Here is a 21,546-nt window from a genome sequence, read left to right on the forward strand (position 1 = left end):
CACAAATAAACTGCAGACCATGGACCAACTGGTCCACTAAATCAACGTAAGCAGCAGGGACCTGCTCACTCCACAGGCCCTGGAACAAAAGCTTGGCCCATTCAGTTAGGGTCTGAGACACCAGGGCTGGGGCAAAGAGTGCCCCCAGTGCCGAACCAGCCATAGTAAACATGCTGCGTGCCACAGCCTCCAATTTCCAGTCAGCCGGGTCTTTAAAGGATGGGGATTCCTCTACTGGGACCATGGTTGCTTTATTCAACCTGAAAACAGGTGGGTCCACCACTGGTGATCTAGTCCACTTTTTTAAAAGTGACTCCTCAAAAGGGTAACATACAGCAAAACGTTTGGGGACCACAAAGAGTAATTTTGATTGTTCCCATTCCTTACAGGAAAACCTGTCAAAATAAGGCACATAAAGAAACCCCTTTGGAGTACGAGGTGACTTATGTGTACCAAACGACACAGCCACGCCCGTGGCTACATCAGCCGCATCCTCCATTTTTAAAATCTCACGCACTGCAGTGATAAATGCGTCTACCTGCGCTTTTTCATTCGCTGCTACGACCACGGAAAAATCACCCTCACTACCGGATGGATCTGGGGGTGTGATATTAGGCCCCCCTGGGTAGGCCGCATCCCCACAAGCATCAGGCTCAGAATCAGATGAGACAGACTGAGCAGGGGACAATGGGGGACGCTTCCTCCTGGGCCTTTGCCACCCGTGACACTAAGGACTGCAGGACCGCCGTCACCCCCATGAGGGGGTCAGTGGGGGAGATGTGATCCTGAGGCTCCATAAGGAAAGCAAGATCTTGCAGTACAAAAAAACGATCTTTTGGAACTAAAGGATCCCTTCAAGGCTCAGGGTACCTATCAGCAGAGAGAGAGAGATAACAGGGACCCCCAAGGACTCACCCTACTGACCGGAGGAGTGCCGAGAATTCGAACCCAGCATCATCATGGATACCATCCCTGTTCATATATCCCAGGCACAGGAAGAGGAAACTGAGGAAGAAGAGGAAGAGGAGGAGCTTCAGCATCCCCACGAGGCTTCGTCGTCTCCTGCGTCTCCCGAACTAAGGGAAAATGGTCTGTGACATCATCGGGCTACACAAACATGGCTGCCAACCGGAGACAAATCAGACTAAGGGAAAATGGCTGCCCTCTGCAATGCTGCACCCTCTGCAAGGGGGCCCCCCTGAAGGTAGGACCCACATTTAGGGGAGACTCCACTGCGTACTCTGCCTCAATCTCTGCACTGGGATCCCCCTGCATTATACCCACACTGCAAATAGTAAGGCATGCACCTAGGGGTCTCCTACACTGGGACCCCTCCAGACTATCAGGGCAGGATGCACCCTATCCCAGGACCTTTACAGAGTAGGGATAGTGGGGGAGACCCCAAGGGTCTCTGCGGCATCCTCTGCCCTGAGACCCCACCAGACTCCAGGTCCAGACAGGGAGGAAAGGGAGTAGGGGAAGCCCAGCTCACTGAGGGATTTAAGGATGGGGGGAGGGAACCTGCAGACTGGTCTGACCGACCCTGGAGGTTACCCACCATATAAAACCACCAAAAGGGGAGAGGGGAGACTGTACCTACCCTTCCATGGTGCGGGTAACACTACAGACAGAATCCTCACCACCGAAGTAAGGGAGCTGTCTGCAAGGGACCGCTGTGACTCAGACCCAAGCCCGGTCGTATGCGACCCTGCGAGACATTCAACTCGCGGTCCAGCCTCTGTCCGTGAGGCTATGTCGTGGCCGACCTTCTGCGTAGCTGCGGTCTGAATGCGCTCGTTGGCTGGGCAGACCACTGGATCTAGATTATGCAGTCTGTTGCCTAGCCTGACAGTTGATTGTAGATCTCTCTCTCTCGAGAAAAAAAAAACAAATAAAATGCAAGGAAGGAGAAAAAGTTGCTAGGACCAGAGATCCCAGCTGGGAGCCTAGGTCCTTACTCCTGACTAGACAGATTAAAACATTACCTAGAGCAGAGTGAGGGGTTATATACCAAGCTGAGGACCGCCCATGGGCATAGCCAGGTGTTTTTTGCCTGCCTAGTCCTACTCCTGGAGGAAGCAATATAACCCAGTAGTTATGATTTATGGAGCGCTGTGTCCGTCGATGAACGAAAGAAATGGTAGTGGGATCAGCTACACAATTGCTCATATGGCTGGCGGCATCAGTCAAGACCTTTACTGTAGGTGCTCTGCGGAAAGGTACATATACTTTAGATGTGTTACCCAAGTATGTACAGCACTAAAGGAGACCTTCTACAGCTCTCATTTGTCAAAGTCTGCTCCAGGTGGCATTTAGACCACACACACTAGCCATTTTCAGTCAGCCAGGTAAAAGTTGTTAGATGTAAGGTCATGGAGACTTCACAAGGATTGCAAAAAGCCTAAGCTCTCTGGGATGGATTTCCTAAGGAACATAGAATGTGCACTTTGCAAGTGCAGTTGCTCCAGAGCTTAGTAAATGAGGGGAAGCTCTACTGACTTCCATTATCCAAATATGTGCAAGCCTGCTTTTGAATCTCTGCTATCCCAATTTTCTAGACTGGACCACACTCTTTTGCAGATATCCCAGTTCTTGTTGAAGGGAGTCCTACCTCAACCAGCCTTTTTTTCTTTCGAAATGAGAACAGGAGCTGCAAGTATTGACAGACGATATGGATTGGGACAAAATACTGTCTGTTTCACACAAACTGTCTATATCTTCTCATGCGCATGAGCATAATTATCGGATCTGATCTAGGTGGTATCACTGCCTTAGACTTCTGCATAAAATGGATCCATCTGTCCATGATACTTGCTGGGGATGCTTGCAGGAGCCTGGCACCATGACCCATATTTGGGGCACCTGTCTGAAAACCCTCCCATTTCGGGATAACATATTACACTTGTTTGGCAAATTGGTTATAGATAAAATGCCAAATTAATCTCATATGACTGTACTGTACATGTTACCAGGCTCCTATAGACAAATTAAATGAAACTTAGTTAGGCAGTTTATCTCTACTAACGTCTGAAGCCCCAAGCTTTCCGGGCTCCTCCCATGTTTTTTTTTATTATCCACCCTCCCTTTATCCCCACTTTTTTTTCTCTCCCCTTCTCTCTCTTTCTCTTCTTGTTCTCTTTTTTATACAACTAATGGTATTTTTCTTGCATACTGTACTTCATTTGATAGCTGGCTTCATCGTGTTGCCTGCTAACCCGGATATTGTGTCCCCAGTTAAGCCCGGATATTACTGCTTGGTATCCCTTCTGGTACATATCTTTTTCTTTTACATCTGCTGTTTTTTCAATGTAGTCCAATGGCTTCTGATGACCTGTAGGCTTTAACACTTGTTTTCAGTGTCTCGTAAGCATTGTTTAAAGCTATTATTTGTTCTACATTGTATTTTGCTAATCATATCTGGGTTGTACAAGTCTGGTTACACCTGTTCAGTTGCAATTTGAATTTGTACTGCAAGCCTATATTGTTTGCAGACACTTAATTAACGTAATTAACGAGATTAAGCACAAATATGTGCAAGCAAGAATGCCTTTTTTATTTCCCTTGCATGTGATTGGGTATTCTTTGTGAAGTGAAGCTTCACCACATTTACTAAGCACTGGAGCAGCTGCATTTGTAAAGTGCAGTCTATTTGCCTTTAGCAAATCCACTGCTCAGAAATTAAAAAGAAACCTATCATGAAAGAAATAAGTAGGCTGCCACTTATCCACTTGGGGGAGCCATTGACAGGAAAGGGTGCCACAGCATCAATGTATGGCTGATGCCATTTAAACTCAATAAATCTTCTTAGCCAAACTCTTTGGGACATACATGGGGTATAATTTTCTGTCACCATTGTTTATGAGCAATTTTTTACAAAATTTAAGTATGACAATCACTGCTATTTACAGAACTCACCTGTTCCAGGGTGATGATGAAACATGATGCTGGTGGCAGCTGATAATTTTTTATCACATAGACAGGGAAAATACAAAGGACACATGTCTGAGCCACAAGAAGAAGTATTCCTACAAAGGCTGACAACATGATTTTGTGATTGGATTTGGGATACAAAGACCCCCAAAAGACTAGTGCTTTATAAGGCACCAACAGTGTATATGTAAACAGACAGATCCAGGACCATGCAACCGTGCCAGGTTGTCCAAAAGCAAAAAAGAGAATGGTAAAGTCAATCCTAGAGAGAGAGAGAGAGAGCACAGAGGCGGTAAATACAGGGATGGGTCACATTTCAGTTGGGATTATATATTGTATACATATAGATGTATAGTTTTGTGATAAATTCATAAAAAAACACTGAATCCTTATTAAAAAAAAATTAATATAGACCCTGTAATACATAGTCATAGTGAAGAAACAGCATTATTTTCTATGAGATGTCTTTATCGTAATGAAACATATAAATTAAGTTACAGACTGGAAACACAGAGATGCAGACATTACTATACTTTAAGACAGTGGTCTCCAAACTGCAACCGGGGCTAGATGTGACCCTTTGCTTGCCTTTATCTGGCCCTTAGGGCAATGTTCCTCTCACTGATACAATACACTATTCCTCCCACTGACACCAACTATAGGGCACCTCTCTACCTACTGACACCAATGATGGGGCTCTATTCTGCCTACGGACACCAATGATGGGGTACTACTCCTTTCACTGACACCAATGATGGGGCACAATTTTTCCTATTGACGCCAATGATGGGGTGCTATTCTTCCTATAGACCCAATGATGGGGTACTATTCTTCCTACTGACACCAACGATGGGGTACTTTTCCTTCTACTGACACCACCGATGGGGCAACTATTCCTCCTGCTACCAATGATTGGGTACTTATTCTCCAACTGACACCAATAATGGGACGGTATTCCTCCTACTGATACCAACAACCCGCCCCCCTAAAGTCTGAAGTACAGTAAACTGGCCCTATGTTTAGAAAGTTTGGGGACGCCTGCTTTGAGGCAATCACCATCCAGTAATATCAGAGAACAAGGGAACCTGAAGATCCTTAAAAAGTGCAGGCCCACTTTCACATGCTATAGGCCCCACTTGTGAAAAAACAGAGGAAATGAAAAAGAATGAAGAGATATTGGACATTTGGAGATTCCACTAACCTCCCTTGGTCAATGATATCCACAGCTGCTTTACTAATTATAAAAATACAGAAGGCAGCAACAAACACGTTGTAAATGGGTTGGAAATGTCCGGCATCCATCAAGTCACTGAAAAAAAAGGGAAGAAGATGCAATACAATTAATGGGTTTACTAGACATACTGTAGCAGACTAGACTAATTCCACATCCTTTGGATTGAATAAAGTGGTGGATGGAGCACATAGGATTCACCGAAAAAATGAAAGAATCAAATTTCAAAGGGGAACAACAAAGGATTAACTAGGATATGAATTAAAATATCTACTACATATAAATGTTTACTGATCTGCAAGTATTCACAAATCTACAATACATAGCAATGTATTTATTTTTTATTAAATGTATTTGATTGTATCATTCATCGTGTAAGACAGCGTTTGTCCACTTCAGTCCTCCTGTACCAAGAATTTATATATTCAAGGTTTTCCTAAAACAGTAATAAACCCAGAAGCAAACATTGATTATATTGCAACTTATCAAGTCTTAGGTCTGATGGTTGCATTTGTTTTCTTTTTAGGTTTTCTTTATTCTATTTTCATCTGGTGATCTGGCCAGTAAGCCTGTTTTTAAAAGAAACAAGCTTACCACCGATAGGGGTGCTTACAATGATCAGCTTTCATTTATGTAAAACCTTTATCCCAAAAGGAAAAAACTGGTTGCTGTAACTGCTTAGCTGTGAGCTGGAGTCTGGCTTCAATTTGTTACTGTATTTAAATCTGATCATCCTTTCCTTTTTCTATTCCTTGTCTACATCCTCATCTTTCTTTTCTTTTTCTCATTTCTCTCTTCCTTATGCCTTCTTCCTTTCTCTACCACAAAGTGATTTATGAAGATGTGGTCGTCTTAGGGCCATTGTGGACCCTCTGCTGCCGCCTCTTGCGGCTATTATAGATATTTAACATGTCAGTGGCTCCTTTGTAGCATTGCCGGAGGTGCAGACCTCCAATACTAGTTATGGTACAGTGGGCTGGAGGCTGGGTGGCCGCTTCCCCCCTCGGCAGGCAGTGTGTTCACCTGGGGGCACCGGAGGGGGTGTGGCGGGGCCTGGGCCCGGTTGGCACCGCTCTAGACCACGGAGAAAGCCAACAATGTGTTTTTCAGATGTGTATGCCACTGCTTAAAGCTTCTTTGCAGGCCATGTCGACTGTTTAGCACTATTCCATGTCATCTTATACTATGGTTGTTGACTGTATGCATCTTTGTGTTTTTACAAAAATTAATAAACATATTGAAATCTAAATCTGATCATCTAAGGCCCCTTTTACATGAATGATCTGATCAGATCCGCCTGTCAGTTTTTTAGGCGGATCTGATCGGATCCTCCATGCATCCCTATGGGGCAGCGGATGGCAGCGGAGACATGTCCGCTGACACCCGCTGCTATCGGATTCCCATCCTGTCCGTGAAATCCAATCGGATGGGATCGGATGAGAGTGGACAGGTGGTCCGTTCTCATCCGATTCCCCCAGCGGGGCTCTGACACCTCCCTCTCCGCACACAGAGCGGAGAGGGAGCTGTCACCTGCCTGCTCAATGGGGATCGGTGGATTGATCCCCCGCTGAGCAGCACGGAGTCCGCCAACGGAGGCGGACCGTGTGAAAGGACCCTAACACTCCCCTGCTCCCCAGACTGATAATGCCCCTGTCAAAATATGCTCCCTGTGCTCCTTCATCCAGAATTGGGGCACTCTAATACAGGGGATGTGTTACTGGTCGAATCATCACATAAAACCAGATTTTAAAAAAGCCTAAAAAAAATAAAACAAATGCAGCCACCACATTGGATGATTGATAATCTGCAATATATAACATTTTTGCTTTAGGAATTAATAGCACTTTTATTTTGCACATGTAGGGATTTGCTGCTCTCTACTGTCTGTAAGTGGCTGTGCTGCTTAACCACTTGACATGACGAGGACATTTTTTTTGCTATCCAGCACTTTGGTACTATAGCTGCCAATTGCTTGGTCATGCAACATTGTATGCAAAATACATTTATTTTATTTATTTTTTCACACAAATAAAGATATCTTTTTATGTTATTTGATCACCACTGGGTTTCTTATTTTTTGCAATACAAATGTAAAAAAAAAAAAAATGTATTAAATTTTTTACAAAATGTGTTTATTTTTAACATTTTTATTTTCTGTTTTTTTTTTTTTACTATTTTTTTATTTTTTACAAACGGTCATCAGAGTAGTTCAGTGTCACCATAGTGACACTGTACTGCTCTGGGGGAGTGATCAGGGATTTTGTTTTTATTCTGTTATTGCTTATAACAGTGATGATCACTGTTATAAGCAATAGTTTCAACTGTCTTGAATGGCTTTTCATTAAATACAGCTTGCTTACTATTGTGGTAGGTATTAATTATAGATATATCTACCTAAACATACATGTGCACAATTCCACCAGCACTCTTGTTGGGCGCTATGCTGATAATACCTTTTGTACTATTGTGATGCTGTGATTGGCTACAGCAAATTGCAGGGTGCCAGGTACCATGTGATAGCTGTGGGCCAATCACAGCATCACAATAGTAAGTGAGCTGTGATGAATGGAAGCTATGTTTTCTTGTGATCAATATGATTTGCCAAAGTGATCACATGACACCATGGGCGCTCACATTGGCAGACTACCAAGCACTGTGATCCAGTCACAGGATTGTGCTGCAGCACACCCTAGGGGGTGTGCCAGTGCACATGTGCTGAGCGACGTACCGCTACATCGCTCAGCCTGGCTGTGCCACCTTCTAGCTGTAAATGTACTGTTAGTGGGCAGCAAGTGGTTAATGCAAATCACTTCCTATCTCTTTTAGAATTAAAAACCCCAGAAGGAGGAAGGAGAGGGAGTGGGAGGGAGAGAAAAAAAGAGACAGTCAGAAAGTCTTGTCCATGGAAAAAACAGTTGCTAACCCAGACTAGAAACATTGATATTAGGAAAGTGTTCCTTTTTTATTTTTATTTTTTTATTTTTTATTTTTTTGTATGCATGCATGTATATATATATATATATATATATATATATATATATATATATATACACATACACACACAGTATCTCACAAAAGTGAGTACACCCCTCACTCACATTTTTGTAAATATTTTATTATATCTTTTTATGTGACAACACTGAAGAAATTACACTTTGCTACATTGTAAAGTAGTGAGTGCACAGCTTGTATAACAGTGTAAATTTGCTGTCCCCTCAAAATAACTCAACACACAGCCATTAACGTCTAACCCGCTGGTAACCAAAGTGAGTACACCCCTAAGATAAAATGTCCAAATTGGACCCAAAGTGTCAATATTGTGTGTGGCCACCATTATTTTCCAGCACTGTCTTAACCCTCTTGGCATGGAGTTCACCAGAGCTTCACAGGTTGCCACTGGAGTCCTCTTCCACTCCTCCATGACGACATGATGGAGCTGGTGGATGTTAGAGACCATGCGCTCCTCCACCTTCCATTTGAGGATGCCCTACAGATGCTCAATAGAGTTTAGCTATGGAGGCATGCCTGGCCAGTCCATCATCTTTACTCTCAGTTTCTTTAGCAACTCAGTGGTCGTCTTGGAGGTGTGTTTAGGTCGTTATGTTGAAATACTTCCCTGCGGCCCAGTCTGCAAAGGGAGGGGAATCATGCTCTGCTTCAGTATGTCACAGTACATGTTGGCATTCATGGTTCTCTTAATGAACTGTAGCTGCCCAGTGCCGGCAGCCCTCATGCAGCCCCAGACCATTACACTTTTGCCACCATGCTTGTCTTTATACTCCTCACCTGGTTACCGCCACACACGCTTAACACCATCTGTACCAAAAGAGTTTATCTTGGTCTCATACCACAGGACATTGTTCCAGTAATTGGTCTGCTTGTCTTCCACAAGCTGTTTTCAGGCTTTTTTGTGCATCATCTTTAGAAGAGGCTTCCTTCTGGAACAACAGCCATGCAGACCAATTTGATGCAGTGTGCGGTGTATGATCTGATCACTGACAGGCTGACCCCCCCACCCCTTCAACCTCTGCAGCAATGCTGGCAGCACTCATACATCTATTTCCCAAAGACAACCTCTGGATATGACGCTGAGCACGTGCACTCCACTTCTTTGATCGACCACGGTGAACTTTGTCACATGGTAGAGTGGAACCTGTCCTGTTAAACCGCTGTATGGTCTTGACCCCCGTGCTGCAGCTCAGTTTCAGGGTCTTCTTGGCAATCATCTTATAGCCTAGGCCATCTTTATTTAGAGCAACAATTCTTTTTTTCAGATCCTCAGACAATTCAATGCCATGAAGTGCCATGTTGAACCTCCAGGGACAAGTATGAGCGAGTGAGAGCGATAACACCAAATTTAACACACCTGCTCCCCATTCACACCTGAGACCTTGAAACACTAACGAGTCACATGACACCAGGGAGGGAAAATGGCTAATTTAGCCCAATTTAGACATTCCACTTAGGGGTGTACTCACTTTTGTCGCCAGTGGTTTAGACATTATTATTATTTTGAGGGGGCAGCAAATTTACACTGTCATACAAGCTGTACACTCACTACTTTACATTGTAGCAAAGTGTAATTTCTTTAGTGTTGTCACATGAAAAGATATAATAAAATATTTACAAAAATGTGAGGGGTGTACTCACTTTTGTGAGATACTATGTGTATATATATATATATATATATATATATATATATATATATATATTTTTTTTTTTTTTTTCTTTTACAGACTGGTGACAAGTATATCTGTCTCCTTGTTTTTATATTACATGCACTATACCAGGTATCTAAATCTGTGATACGTCGTGCGTATATAGTGGTCACCTTGTTGTATATTACAATGTTGTACAGTAAGTGAACCTGTTTATTGCAATAGAGTTATATACAGATCCTGGAATTTTAGTCAACCCTATCCCTTCTGGTTTGGGGTCCTATAGCTAGTTTTAACTTAGGGCTCAACAACCAGCAGAGGTTAGAGCCAGGTTAGGCATTCGATGGGCACTTCTGGTAGTTAGAAGTCTGGTTGCATGACAGATTATAAACTACTAGGGACCAAGACACAGAGTAGATAGGCGACTCGGAGTTCCAGTGCCAGCCCACAGTTTCAGCTGTCTGCATCTGCATTCCAGGCTGGTTGTACACTGGTTGGAGGACCTCCCCATCACTGTTTATCTCGCCGGCCTCTACCCATCTGATCTAAGTCTCCGACACAAAGACGGGCGCCACATGATCATCTTCAGTGTCCCCTGCAACAGAACTTTGCTGCTACATTCGTCTGGAGGTATCTATAATTATAGATATATCAACCAGATACATGTGCACAATTCCACCAGCACTGTTGTTGGGCCCTATGCTGATAATACCTGTTGTACATTGGATGTATGTGCTATTATTAATCTTTTTTTTATATAAAGCATGTATTATTTCTATACTGGTATACATCTACAGTATATACATTTGGTTAATGTTATATGTTGGTTGAAGTAGATTCTCTTTTCCCAATTGCTTTAATTAAGTTAATAGTTAATTTCCCAGGAAGGGAATCCCCTCTATACACACAGGCCCTGACATCTTTATTATCAGTCCCACTCTTCCACTTGGCAAAGGTTCTGGTTCTCTTATTTACCTGCACAATATCCTGTTTTAGGAGGGTCATTTCTCATAAGCCCTTCAAAAGAGGGCTACACTCACTTGATTAAATCGGTGAAACTAATTACTACAGCTATTCCCTTTTGCAAAAGTCTTTAAAAGATGACCTGTTGATGGATCCCAGGAATACTATTTATTTTTTCTTTTCCATACTGCTCCACAGAGAAGATTGAACCTTTCAAACAAGTACCTGTCCCCAGAGGAGTTCACACTCACTATGCTTAGACATGTGCAATTCCTTTCGGGTCCGAATCTAAATTCAGACTTTTTGGTTGTTTGGAGATTCCGATGTATCCGAATTTCTGAATAACAAAAGTAACTAATTTTGTTAAAATTAGTTTCATTTAGTTTTTTTATTCTCTAACTAATTCCAAATTTTCTGAATTATTCAAATTTGGATATATCCGTTTTTCCGAATAACAATAGTAGACTACCTGACAGGACGACGGCAGTATGTGCTTTTTCAAGACTGTGTGTCAGATAGGGTGATCAGCAATATTGGGGTTCCACAGGGGACAGTTCTCTCTCCCTTTTATTTGTACTGTCTATACCACTGATTTCAGCTATCAGACAGAGTCTTGCCACCTTTAGAAGTTTTCTGATGACTCTGCGGTAGTGGGATCTATCAGGGATAGGGAAGAGACTGAGTATAGGACTGTGGTGGAGAACTTTGTCACATGGTGTGGGGATAATCATCTGTAGCTAATGTGACAAAGACAAAGGAGCTGGTTGTGGATTTCAGAAAGAGGAATCCACCAGTTACAACAATCTCACCAAGAAGTGTATGTGGAGGTAGTAGAGAGTTACAAATTATCTATGTGCACCCCCAGATACAAGTTGAACTGGAGAAAGAACACTAAGGTGCTGTATAGGAAGGGCCAGAGCTGTCGCTACTTTTTCAGGAGACGGAGGTCCTTTAACCACTTGCTGACCAGGCCATAGACAAATGATGGCTACAGCGCAGTCAACTTATTCTAGGAAGTCGTACAACGATGTCCCCCCAGAATCGCGCTTCCCCCCTGGGGTGCGCACACGGAAATGTCTGTGGTCGCCAGGTCCACGGGACCCAGCGCATCATGGATCATGTTTAAGGGCCAATGAAAGCAGCCCTTTACCACGTGATTGCTCCTTCCAATGACGGAGGGATCAGTTGTTAAAAAACCGGCGCATGTCCAGTTCAGTTCTCTCCTCACACACTGTATACAGTGATCGGTACAGCATGCGAAGAGTGTAGAGAGACCACAGCACCGCTCACACCTGCCTCCTCCATGCCTCATTCATGCCTAAATCGTGCCTCAGTCATGCCTCAATCATACCTCAGTCATGCTTCAATCATACCTCAGTCATGCTTCAATAATGCCCATCCATGCCTCAATCATGCCCATCCATGCCTCAATCCTGACTCATTCATGCCCATCTGTGCCACATCCATGCCTCATCTGTGCACATCCATGCCACGTCAGTGCTCATCCATGCCACATCCATGCCACATCCATGCCACGCTGGTGCTCAACCATGCTACGTCAGTGCTCACCCATGCCACATCCATGCCACGTCAGTGCTCATCCATGCCACATCCATGCCATGTCAGTGCTCATCCGTTCCACATCCATGCCACATCAGTGCTCATCCATGCCACGTCAGTGCTCATCTGTGCTTTGGGGGTGTAATTTTTGATATGTACATGCTATGTGTTAGAAGCATCTTATAAATGGACGACTTTGTGTAAAAAAAATATATGTTTTTATTTTCTTTCCACAATTTCCAAACATTTGTGGAAAAAATAACATGTTCAAAAGAGGATTATGCCTCCCAGATTATGTGTTGGGGTGTTTGCTTTAAAAAATGGGGTCATAATGTGGCCAGGCTGTGTAAACGTCTCACACATTTGGTATCGCCATACAACTTAAAAAAACTTACCACGCCTCTTACTAAATACCTTGGAATGTCAACTTTCCAAAAAGGGGCCATTTGGGGGGTATTTTTACTATCCTGGCTAGTGTCTCAAGAAACGAGATCGGCCATCAGTACACCAGGTGCAATCAATTTTCAATGATATTTTTGATATTTGACTCTATTACCTTTACAAAGACCAAATAATATATACTTATTTGGGTTTTTTTTGTACCAAAGATATGTAGCAGTAGAGGTTTTGGCCAAAATTTATGAAGAAACATTACTAAATTTGCAAAATTTTAAAATCAAAAACAAAGAAAAATGCATTTTTTTTTTTACAAAATTTTCGGTCTTTTTTCATTTATAGCACAAAAAAAATAAAAAACACAGTGATTATTAAATACCACCAAAAGAAAGCTCTATTTGTGTGAAAAAAAGGACGATAAATTCATATGGGTAATTGTAATTTCAAGTAATTGTATTTCAAAATGTGAGAGCACTGAAAGCTGAAAATTGGTCTGATTAGGAAGGGGGTTGAAGTGGCCAGTGGGTAAGTGATCATCTGCTGGATGATGCTGAAGAATTTTTATGAGTCTGTCGTGGCCAGCATTCTCCTGTATGCAGTGGCATGCTGGGGAAGCAGGCTTAGGGTGTCCGACACCAACAGACTCAACAAAATGATTTGCAAGGCCAGTGATGTTGTTGGATTGGAATTGGAGTCTTTGGAGAGAAGAATGTTGTTCAAGCTACGTTCAATCTTGGACAACTCCTCCCACCCACTCCACAATACGCTTATCAGTCTGCAGAGTACCATCAGTGACAGATTGTTACAACCATAATGCACCACAGAGCGACACAGGGAATAAATTTTGCCTGTGGCCATCAAGTTATATACTGTAATTATTCTCTGTGAGGGCTATAGGTGAAGATTTAATTCTGGTTTATGATGCAGGATTTTATGTTGTTTTTATAGTATGTTAATTATTATTTGGGGTAATGTTAGAGAAATGGTGTATTTGCATTTGATAGTTTGACTTTCTGTTATTTTAATCTGTGTTATTTATTCTATGTTGTATTTTAATTGCATGGATGGTTTTTATTTGTAGTGTAGGTTTTATTTGTTTTGTTTGATGCTAAAGCCGGTTGTTGGTAAATTTCATGTATATTTGTATCTTGTTATGTTCATTGTTGTGATCTTGTGTTGTATTTGTTAAGTGTGTCTGTGTCGCAACAATTTCCCTTTGGCATTAATAAAGTATTCTGTATTCTTTAGTAACAAGTTTAGTTAAAACTGGATTTTTGTAAGAACTTACCCTAAAATCCTTTACTCTGGAGTCCATTGACAGACACAGCCCTTATGCTTCTTAGACCATTGGGTTATGCTGCCCCCTACTGGAGTAGTACTAGGCAGGAAAAAACAGTTTACCACGCCTATGGGGGCTGTCCCTTTAGGCATAACCCCACACACCCTGCTCCAGCATACCAGTTTCATTGCAAGCAGTGATAAGAAGACACAAACCATCCCCATATCAGAGGGGCGCTGTTACATCTGTCAATGGACTTCAGAGAAAGGGATTTTATGGTAAGTTCTTACAAAATTCCAGTTTTCTCTTTCGTCCATTGACAGACACAGCCCTTATGCTTCTTAGACCATTGGGACTTCCCAAAGCAGTGTAGGCATGAGGGGTGGGAAGAACGCAAACCAAATAGTAGCGTAAACTCCAAGGCTAAACATAGCCAACTGGGTAACATTAACCAGGAACAACAGGAGCTCACCCATGAAAGAAAAAAACCCCTAAAGAGAAACAAACAAGTCTCTTTAAACAGCAGCCTGCAAAACCTTGCGGCCAAAAAGATGCATCCGAAGATGCCAACAAATCTTCCTTGTAGAATTTTGTAAATGTGTGCACAGACGACCAGGTCGCCGCCTTACAACTTGCACTACTGAGGCCTGATAGCGAAAAGCCCAAGAGGCACTCAGCGCTCTCACAGGGAAAGGAGGAACCTGACCCTTCAATGTACAAGCCTGAACAACCGTCTGCCTTATCCATCTGAATATAGTCGCAGCAGACGCAGCCAAATCTTTACGAGATCCCTCAGTAAGGACAAAAAGAGCATCTGATTTCCTAAAAGACTCAGTGCCCGTCAGGTAAACCCTGATCACCCAAACCACATCCAGAGAGTGCAAAGCAATTTCCTTGGGATGCTTAAGCTTAGGACAGAGTGAAGGAAACACAATGTCTTCATGTAGATGGAAATCAGACACCACCTTAGGGAGAAAAGGCAGATTAAGTCAGAGTGCCACTTTATCTCTGTGGACCACCAAATAAGGTGAACGACAGGACAGCGCCGCCAACTTGGACACTCTGTGGGCAGAAGTAATCGCCACCAGAAAGGGAACCTTCTTGGATAAAGAAAGCAAAGACATTTCCCTAATGTTCTCAAAAGGAGGCTTTTGAAGTACAGACAAAACCAGATTGAGATCTTACAGAGGCAACAGGGATCTCCGCAGGGGGATCCAGATGACGCACTCCCTGAATAAAAGTGTGAATCAAGGCATTAGCAGCCAACGGATGTTGGAAGTAAATAGCCAAGGCTCAACCCCTTTTGTAAAAAAGCCAAAACCCTAGCTATAGAAAACAAGCGAGGGTGCAGCTGCAGCGATTCACACCATGAAATGTACAATTTCCACGTACAAAGATAAATCTTCCTAGAAGTCACCTTCCTAGCCTTCAACAGGGTTGAACAAGAGATCCCTATCTCTCAACACCTGCCCTTCAACAGCTATGCCGTTAAAGCCAGCGACCGTAAAGCAGGATAGAAGATGGGTTCCCTGGGACAGCAGATCCTGGGACTCGATCGATGACCATTTTTACTAGGTCTGCGTACCAAGACTGACGAGGCCAGTCTAAGGGCACCAGAACGACCAGAATTAATTTGACCGCCACCCTGCGGAGAAGCCTGGGCAAGAGTTTTATCGGAGTAAAGGCATAGATCAGTCGATACTGGCTCGAAGGAGCCACCAAGGCGTCTGTGGCATTGGCCAGAGGATCCCGAGACCTGGCCAAAAACCTCTGGACTTTTTTGTTGAAGCAACACGCAAACAGGTCTATCTCCGGAGTTCCCCACCGGACACAGAGGAGATGAAACACCTCCGAATGAAGGGACCATTCCTCTTGATCCAGCACCTGATGACTCAGGTAATCTGCTTGCCAATTCTCCACATCCAGAATGTGGACTGCGGAAAGAGCCGGAACATTGTCTTCCGCCCATACCAGAATCTTGGCCACCTCCTTGGCTGCCAGGACACACTCTTGGTGCCCCCTTGATGATTGATGTAAGCCAGCCATGGCATTGTCCGATTTGAATCCGAACCGGAGAACCGCGTAGCCGATTAGTCCAGTGGATCAGGCAAAGCTTCATTGCTCCAGAATATTGATCGGTAAGGTGGACTCCTCTGTTGACCAGGTCCCCTGGGCACAGAGCTTCCCCAGCACTCCACCCCAGCCTGACAGGCTGGCGTCCGTGGTGACCACCGTCCAAAACAGTGGTAGGAAGGACTTGCCCTGACACAATGCTGGCGACTGGATACACCAGGATAGATCAGACCTTGTAAGTCGGCTCAAGCGTATCAATTTGTCTAAAGACTGTGGATCCCTGTTCCATTTGGCAAGAATCACCTTTTGCAGAGGTCTCGAGTAAGACTGAGCAAACGGAACTGCCTCGAAGGTTGATACCATCAGACCCAGGGCTCTCATGCAAGTCCGTAGTGAGGACAGATCGGTTTCCAACAGCAATCGGATCGCCCCCTGCAACTACTGAAGTTTTTCCAGAGGAAGAAAGACCCTCACCAAGGTGGAATCTAGAGTCAGCCCCAGATAATACAACCTCACTGAAGGCGTTAGCGCAGATCTTTTGAAATTGATAGTTCACCCGAATTCCTGAAGGGTCCGAACTGTAATCAAGAGGTTGCCCAACAGAGCCGAGTGAGAGTCTGCTCTCAATAGGAGATCATCCAGATATCCCAGGATCACAATCCTTTTTTGGCGCAACAAAGCCAATACCGGAGCCAGTACCTTGGTAAAGGGTAACGCCACAAATTGAAAATGCTCCTATGCCACTACAAAGCGGAGAAATCGCTGGTGTCCCCCGTAGATGAGGATGTGTAGATACGCATCTTTGATATCGATGAAAGCCAGAAAATCTTCCTGATTTAAAGATGCCACCACCGACTGAATGGATTCCATTCGAAACTTCTGCACTCGCACAAAGCGGTTTAGAGCCGTGAGGTCCAGGATTGGACGCACCTTGCCCTCTTTTCTGGGCATCGTGAACAGGTTTGAATAGAGAGCGTAAAAGCGTTCCTGAGGAGGAACCGACACAATCACTCCTTGAGCAAGGAGATCCTGCACCGCGTCTCGGAGATCCTTCAAATGATCCAGAGACAGGCGAAGATTTGACTGAAAGAACCTGTCCGCCAGCTGGGACCGAAATTCGATCTTGTACCCAGAACTAATCAGTTTGTGAACCCATTTCTCTTGAATGAAGGAAGTCCAGGGTTCCTGAAAGAAGAGCAGACGTTCCCCCACCCCAGAAATGGGTGAGGGCGCCCCTTCATGCTGAAGAGGACTTGTCCGCAGAACCGTACTGGCCGGTCTTGGTCTTGCCTGACCATGGCTTTTTAGCCCCTCCAGAAGCCCTAAACGGCTTAACTTTGTCTTGCTCCCCCGAGGCACGAAAAAAAACGTCTATGAGCGGTGAAAGAAGGCCCCCACTTACTATGTGGTGCCATACTTTTGGAGGATTGAGGAAGAAGAGTACTCTTCCCACCAGTTAGACCTTTGATCAACTCATGCAGCGAGTCGCCAAATAACCGCTCTCCCAGGAAAGGGGGATCTGTTAAGGCCTTCTTGGAAGCCTGGTCTGCCGACCAGCTCTTCAGCCAAACCATGTGTCTTATGGCAATCCCCACAGCTGACACTCTGACCACCAGGGGAGCCGCATCCAAGGACGCATCACACAGGAAAACCAGGGCCTTGGTCATCTGGTCCATAAGTTCCATCACCTCTGGGGAAACTAAGTCAGCATCTAGGTTCCCCTTAAATACCTTTACCCATTCTGTAACCGTTTGTGATACCAGAACAGACACAAAAACCGGTTTCAGGATTGAACCCACCAACACATGAAGGTGGAGGAAAAGGGATTCCACCCGCCTGTCCACCGGGTACAAAAACACCGGGGAATCATCCACAGGCACTATAGTAGATTTGTTCAACTTGGATACAGGGTGATCCCAGGAAAGGGGGATCTGTTAAGGCCTTCTTGGAAGCCTGGTCTGCCGACCAGCTCTTCAGCCAAACCATGCGTCTTATGGCAATCCCCACAGCTGACACTCTGACCACCAGGGGAGCCGCATCCAAGGACGCATCACACAGGAAAACCAGGGCCTTGGTCATCTGGTCCATAAGTTCCATCAACTCTGGGGAAACTAAGTCAGCATCTAGGTTTCCCTTAAATACCTTTACCCATTCTGTAACCGTTTGTGATACCAGAACAGACACAAAAACCGGTTTCAGGATATAACCCGCCAACACATGAAGGTGGAGGAAAAGGGATTCCACCCGCCTGTCCACCGGGTCCAAAAACACCGGGGAATCATCCACAGGCACTATAGTAGATTTGTACAACTTGGATACAGGGTGATCCACCTTAGGCGGTACCGTCCATCGGTTTGAAACCATCTCTGCAAAGGGATAACGGCGTTTAAAGTGTTTAGGCACTACTAGCACATGCTTGATGCGCCACCATTGTTCATTAACAATATCATGAAGATTCTTGGGACAAGGGAAACCTTGCCCGATTTTTGGGTTTTTTGACCCGTGTCCCTGTCCGTGTGGGCTCAGCTGCCATTTTTAACGTTTCCCTTACTGAAACAATCAGGGCTTCCACCAAAGCGCGTTCCTGCGCTGCAGCTGAAGACGACAAGTCCTCTTCACCATCCGATTGCGAATACAGCGATCCCTCAAGGAGGGGGGCGTTCGTGGTGACCATATCAGCCTCTGAATCAGAGGACCCCACCGATGACGGTGAAGGCAGCGGCCATTTCTGGCTATTAATCTTTTTATCACAAAATCTACCTTGGTCACCAGGCTTTCCAGTGCTGCTGAAATCGCGCCCAGTGACTGCGATCTGGAAGGTCCGGTAGTCGCACTAAGGGGGTCTGAGGGTGAAACCACTGCCTGGGACTCCATAATTAGTTCTAAATAAAACAGGTGTACTGTCTCTTTAAGAGCGCTGAGCGCGGTTCCCACCGCCGAGCACCACGGAATGCGGAGTCCCCTTCAATATATGCAGATAGCAGAGAGCACAGGGATATGCCCACAGAGACCCCAATACTTTACCACCTCTCTCAGAAACCTCCAGAGCCGATCTGTGCAGCAGGAAAGTGAAAATGAATGTCACAGCATATGACATCAGCCTGGGTAGAATGTGAAAGGTCACACTGCCTGTGTAGCTCCATAGGGCTACACAAAAATGTCTGCCAATGCAAATCAATGGGAAGCACAGGGAAAATGGCTGCACCATGCAGCTCAAAGGGGAGAAATCCTCCATGTGCCCACACTAAAGATGGCGGCCCCCTTGGCTCGCCATGTGGTCAGGAGACCCCAAATTTGAGGCCACAGAGGATCTAGACCCAGCAGGAACAAGTACCACTTTTACCCCCCCCCCCCCCCCAGGACGCCAGGCGCTGCAGCAATGGTGGCGATCTGCAATTTTTTTGCGGGACTGCAACATTACGGCAGACAGATCGGACCCCTAACTGACATTTCTGACACTTTCAGGGGGACCAGTGACATAACTACATTAATCAGTGCTAAATATATGCACTGTTACTGTAATAATGACACTGGCAGGGAAGGGGTTAATAGTGTGGGTGATCTAGGGGTTAAATGTATGCCTCATGCTTACTGACGTGTGTGTGGGGGGAGGGGGTTCTGTGACAGACACAGAGATCGCTGATCTCTTCCTGTCTGTCACTGAGAAGATCCACCTGCTTTGTGTACATAATCGATGATCGGGGGAGGAAGACAGCAATCGGAAACGCTCCTTCCCCAGCCGGACTCCCGCTGTGTCTAAACACAGGGGGAGCGCGGTTCCGGCGGCGCGCACCGCCGGAATCACTAGCAGTCCGATGACAAAGGTTTACGTCGCTGGACCCAGGGGAGCCGCACTGCCGCAGTAATATTACTGTTGGCAGTCGGCAAGCGGTTAAAAACACCCTTCAGTTCCACTATGGATATGTTAAACTTAGATCTTAATGGCAGTGGCCAGACAGTGCAGATAAGCAGGAGGCATGCAGATTTAAAATGGCCTCTCCTCTACCACGCACAAGCACCATAAAGTGAGTGCACTGTCCACTGGGCACTGCAGATTACTGAATAAATGTACAGAGCCAAGTGGCTCTGTACCATGTCCACTCACACATTGTATATAATAGCTGCGGTGCGCAGCAGCTTTCAAGGAACTTCATGATCGCAGTAAGCACACAGTAAAAAAGCTGTACAAGTGTAACCACTACCAGAAACACTGATGTTCTTCCTCTCTTCAGTATTTTTCAACCCTATCCTGTTCCTGGTCTGACCCTAATATTAACCCCTCACCTGCCTTATTCTGCCCAACCCGGACCATAAATCCTTAATCACCATCCTCCCTATTTACAGAAAAAAAAGAAAAATCCCAGAGGTTATTAAATACAAACAAAAGATGTGTGTGTGTGTATATATATATCTATATTAAAAAAGAATAGCGCACACATGCAAAAGAAATGACTATCAAATATGGAGACAATCCATAAATAAAAATGGGGATTTGGTCCCACCATATGGCCATATCGTGCTCAAGCCCACCACTGCGTCAAAGTACCCCATTATCAGTTACTTATGGGGTACTTTGACGCAGTGGTGGGCTTGAGCACGATATGGCCATATGGTGGGACTAAATCCCCATTTTTATTTATGGATTGTCTCCATATTTGATAGTCATTTCTTTTGCATGGTTGCGCTATTCTTTTTTAATATACATGTTGCTTGGTCCATAGCTGCACTGGCTTTAGATATACATGTTCAGGGTTTGCTCCCCCTAATTTTTTGCTTGTTTATATATATATATATATATATATATATATATATATATATATATATATATATATATATGCACACTATATTATCAAAAGTATTGGGATGCCTTCCTTTACACCCAAATGAACTTTAATGCCATCCCAGTCTTAGTCCGTGGAGTTCAATATTAGGTTGGCCACCCTTTGCAGCTAGAACAGTTTTTAACTCTTCTGGGAAGGCTGTCCACAAGGTTTAGAAGTGTGTCTATGGGAATGTGTGACCATTTTTCCAGAAGCGCATTTGCGAAGTACGGAACTGATGTTGGAGAGAAGGTCTGGCTCACAGTCTCCACTCTAATTCATCCTAAAGGTGTTCTATCGGGTCAGGACTCTGTGCAGGCCAGTCAAGTTTCTCCACTCCAAACTCACTCATCCATGTCTTTTTATGGACCTTGCTTTGTGCACTGGTCCAAATCAATTGGTGGGGGGGGGGGGGGGGGGAATTATGGTGTGGGGAGGTTTTTCAGTGTTATGGAGATATATGACCTGGTCATGAGTTTTGGGAAGGAGGAAGTTAATGAGCATGCATGGAGGTCCATGCTATGTTCTCGGCGGGACCCCATTCTGTTACTGAGAGTGAGGTAACAGAGGTATGCTGGACTGGTAGAGAGGGTGCAGGCTCAGCATGCCCCTCCTAATGCAACATACTGTATATTA

General features: G+C 44.6%; 1 pseudogene across 1 annotated transcript in view; it reads right to left on the reverse strand.

Annotated features, from left to right (window-relative positions):
* Positions 1–21,546, reverse strand: part of LOC309545699 (sterol O-acyltransferase 2-like) — a 254,589-nt pseudogene that overhangs the window by 118,383 nt on the left and 114,660 nt on the right. The window contains exons 5-6 of the transcript XR_014226162.1: positions 5,128–5,239; positions 3,916–4,191 (exon numbers count right to left, since the gene is read on the reverse strand). The product of XR_014226162.1 is annotated as a sterol O-acyltransferase 2-like (transcript). The remainder of the gene's footprint in view (positions 1–3,915; positions 4,192–5,127; positions 5,240–21,546) is intronic.

Source organism: Pelophylax lessonae (genome assembly GCF_965119305.1).
Source record: "Pelophylax lessonae genome assembly, chromosome: 2".
In the NCBI taxonomy this organism is placed as follows: domain Eukaryota; kingdom Metazoa; phylum Chordata; class Amphibia; order Anura; family Ranidae; genus Pelophylax; species Pelophylax lessonae.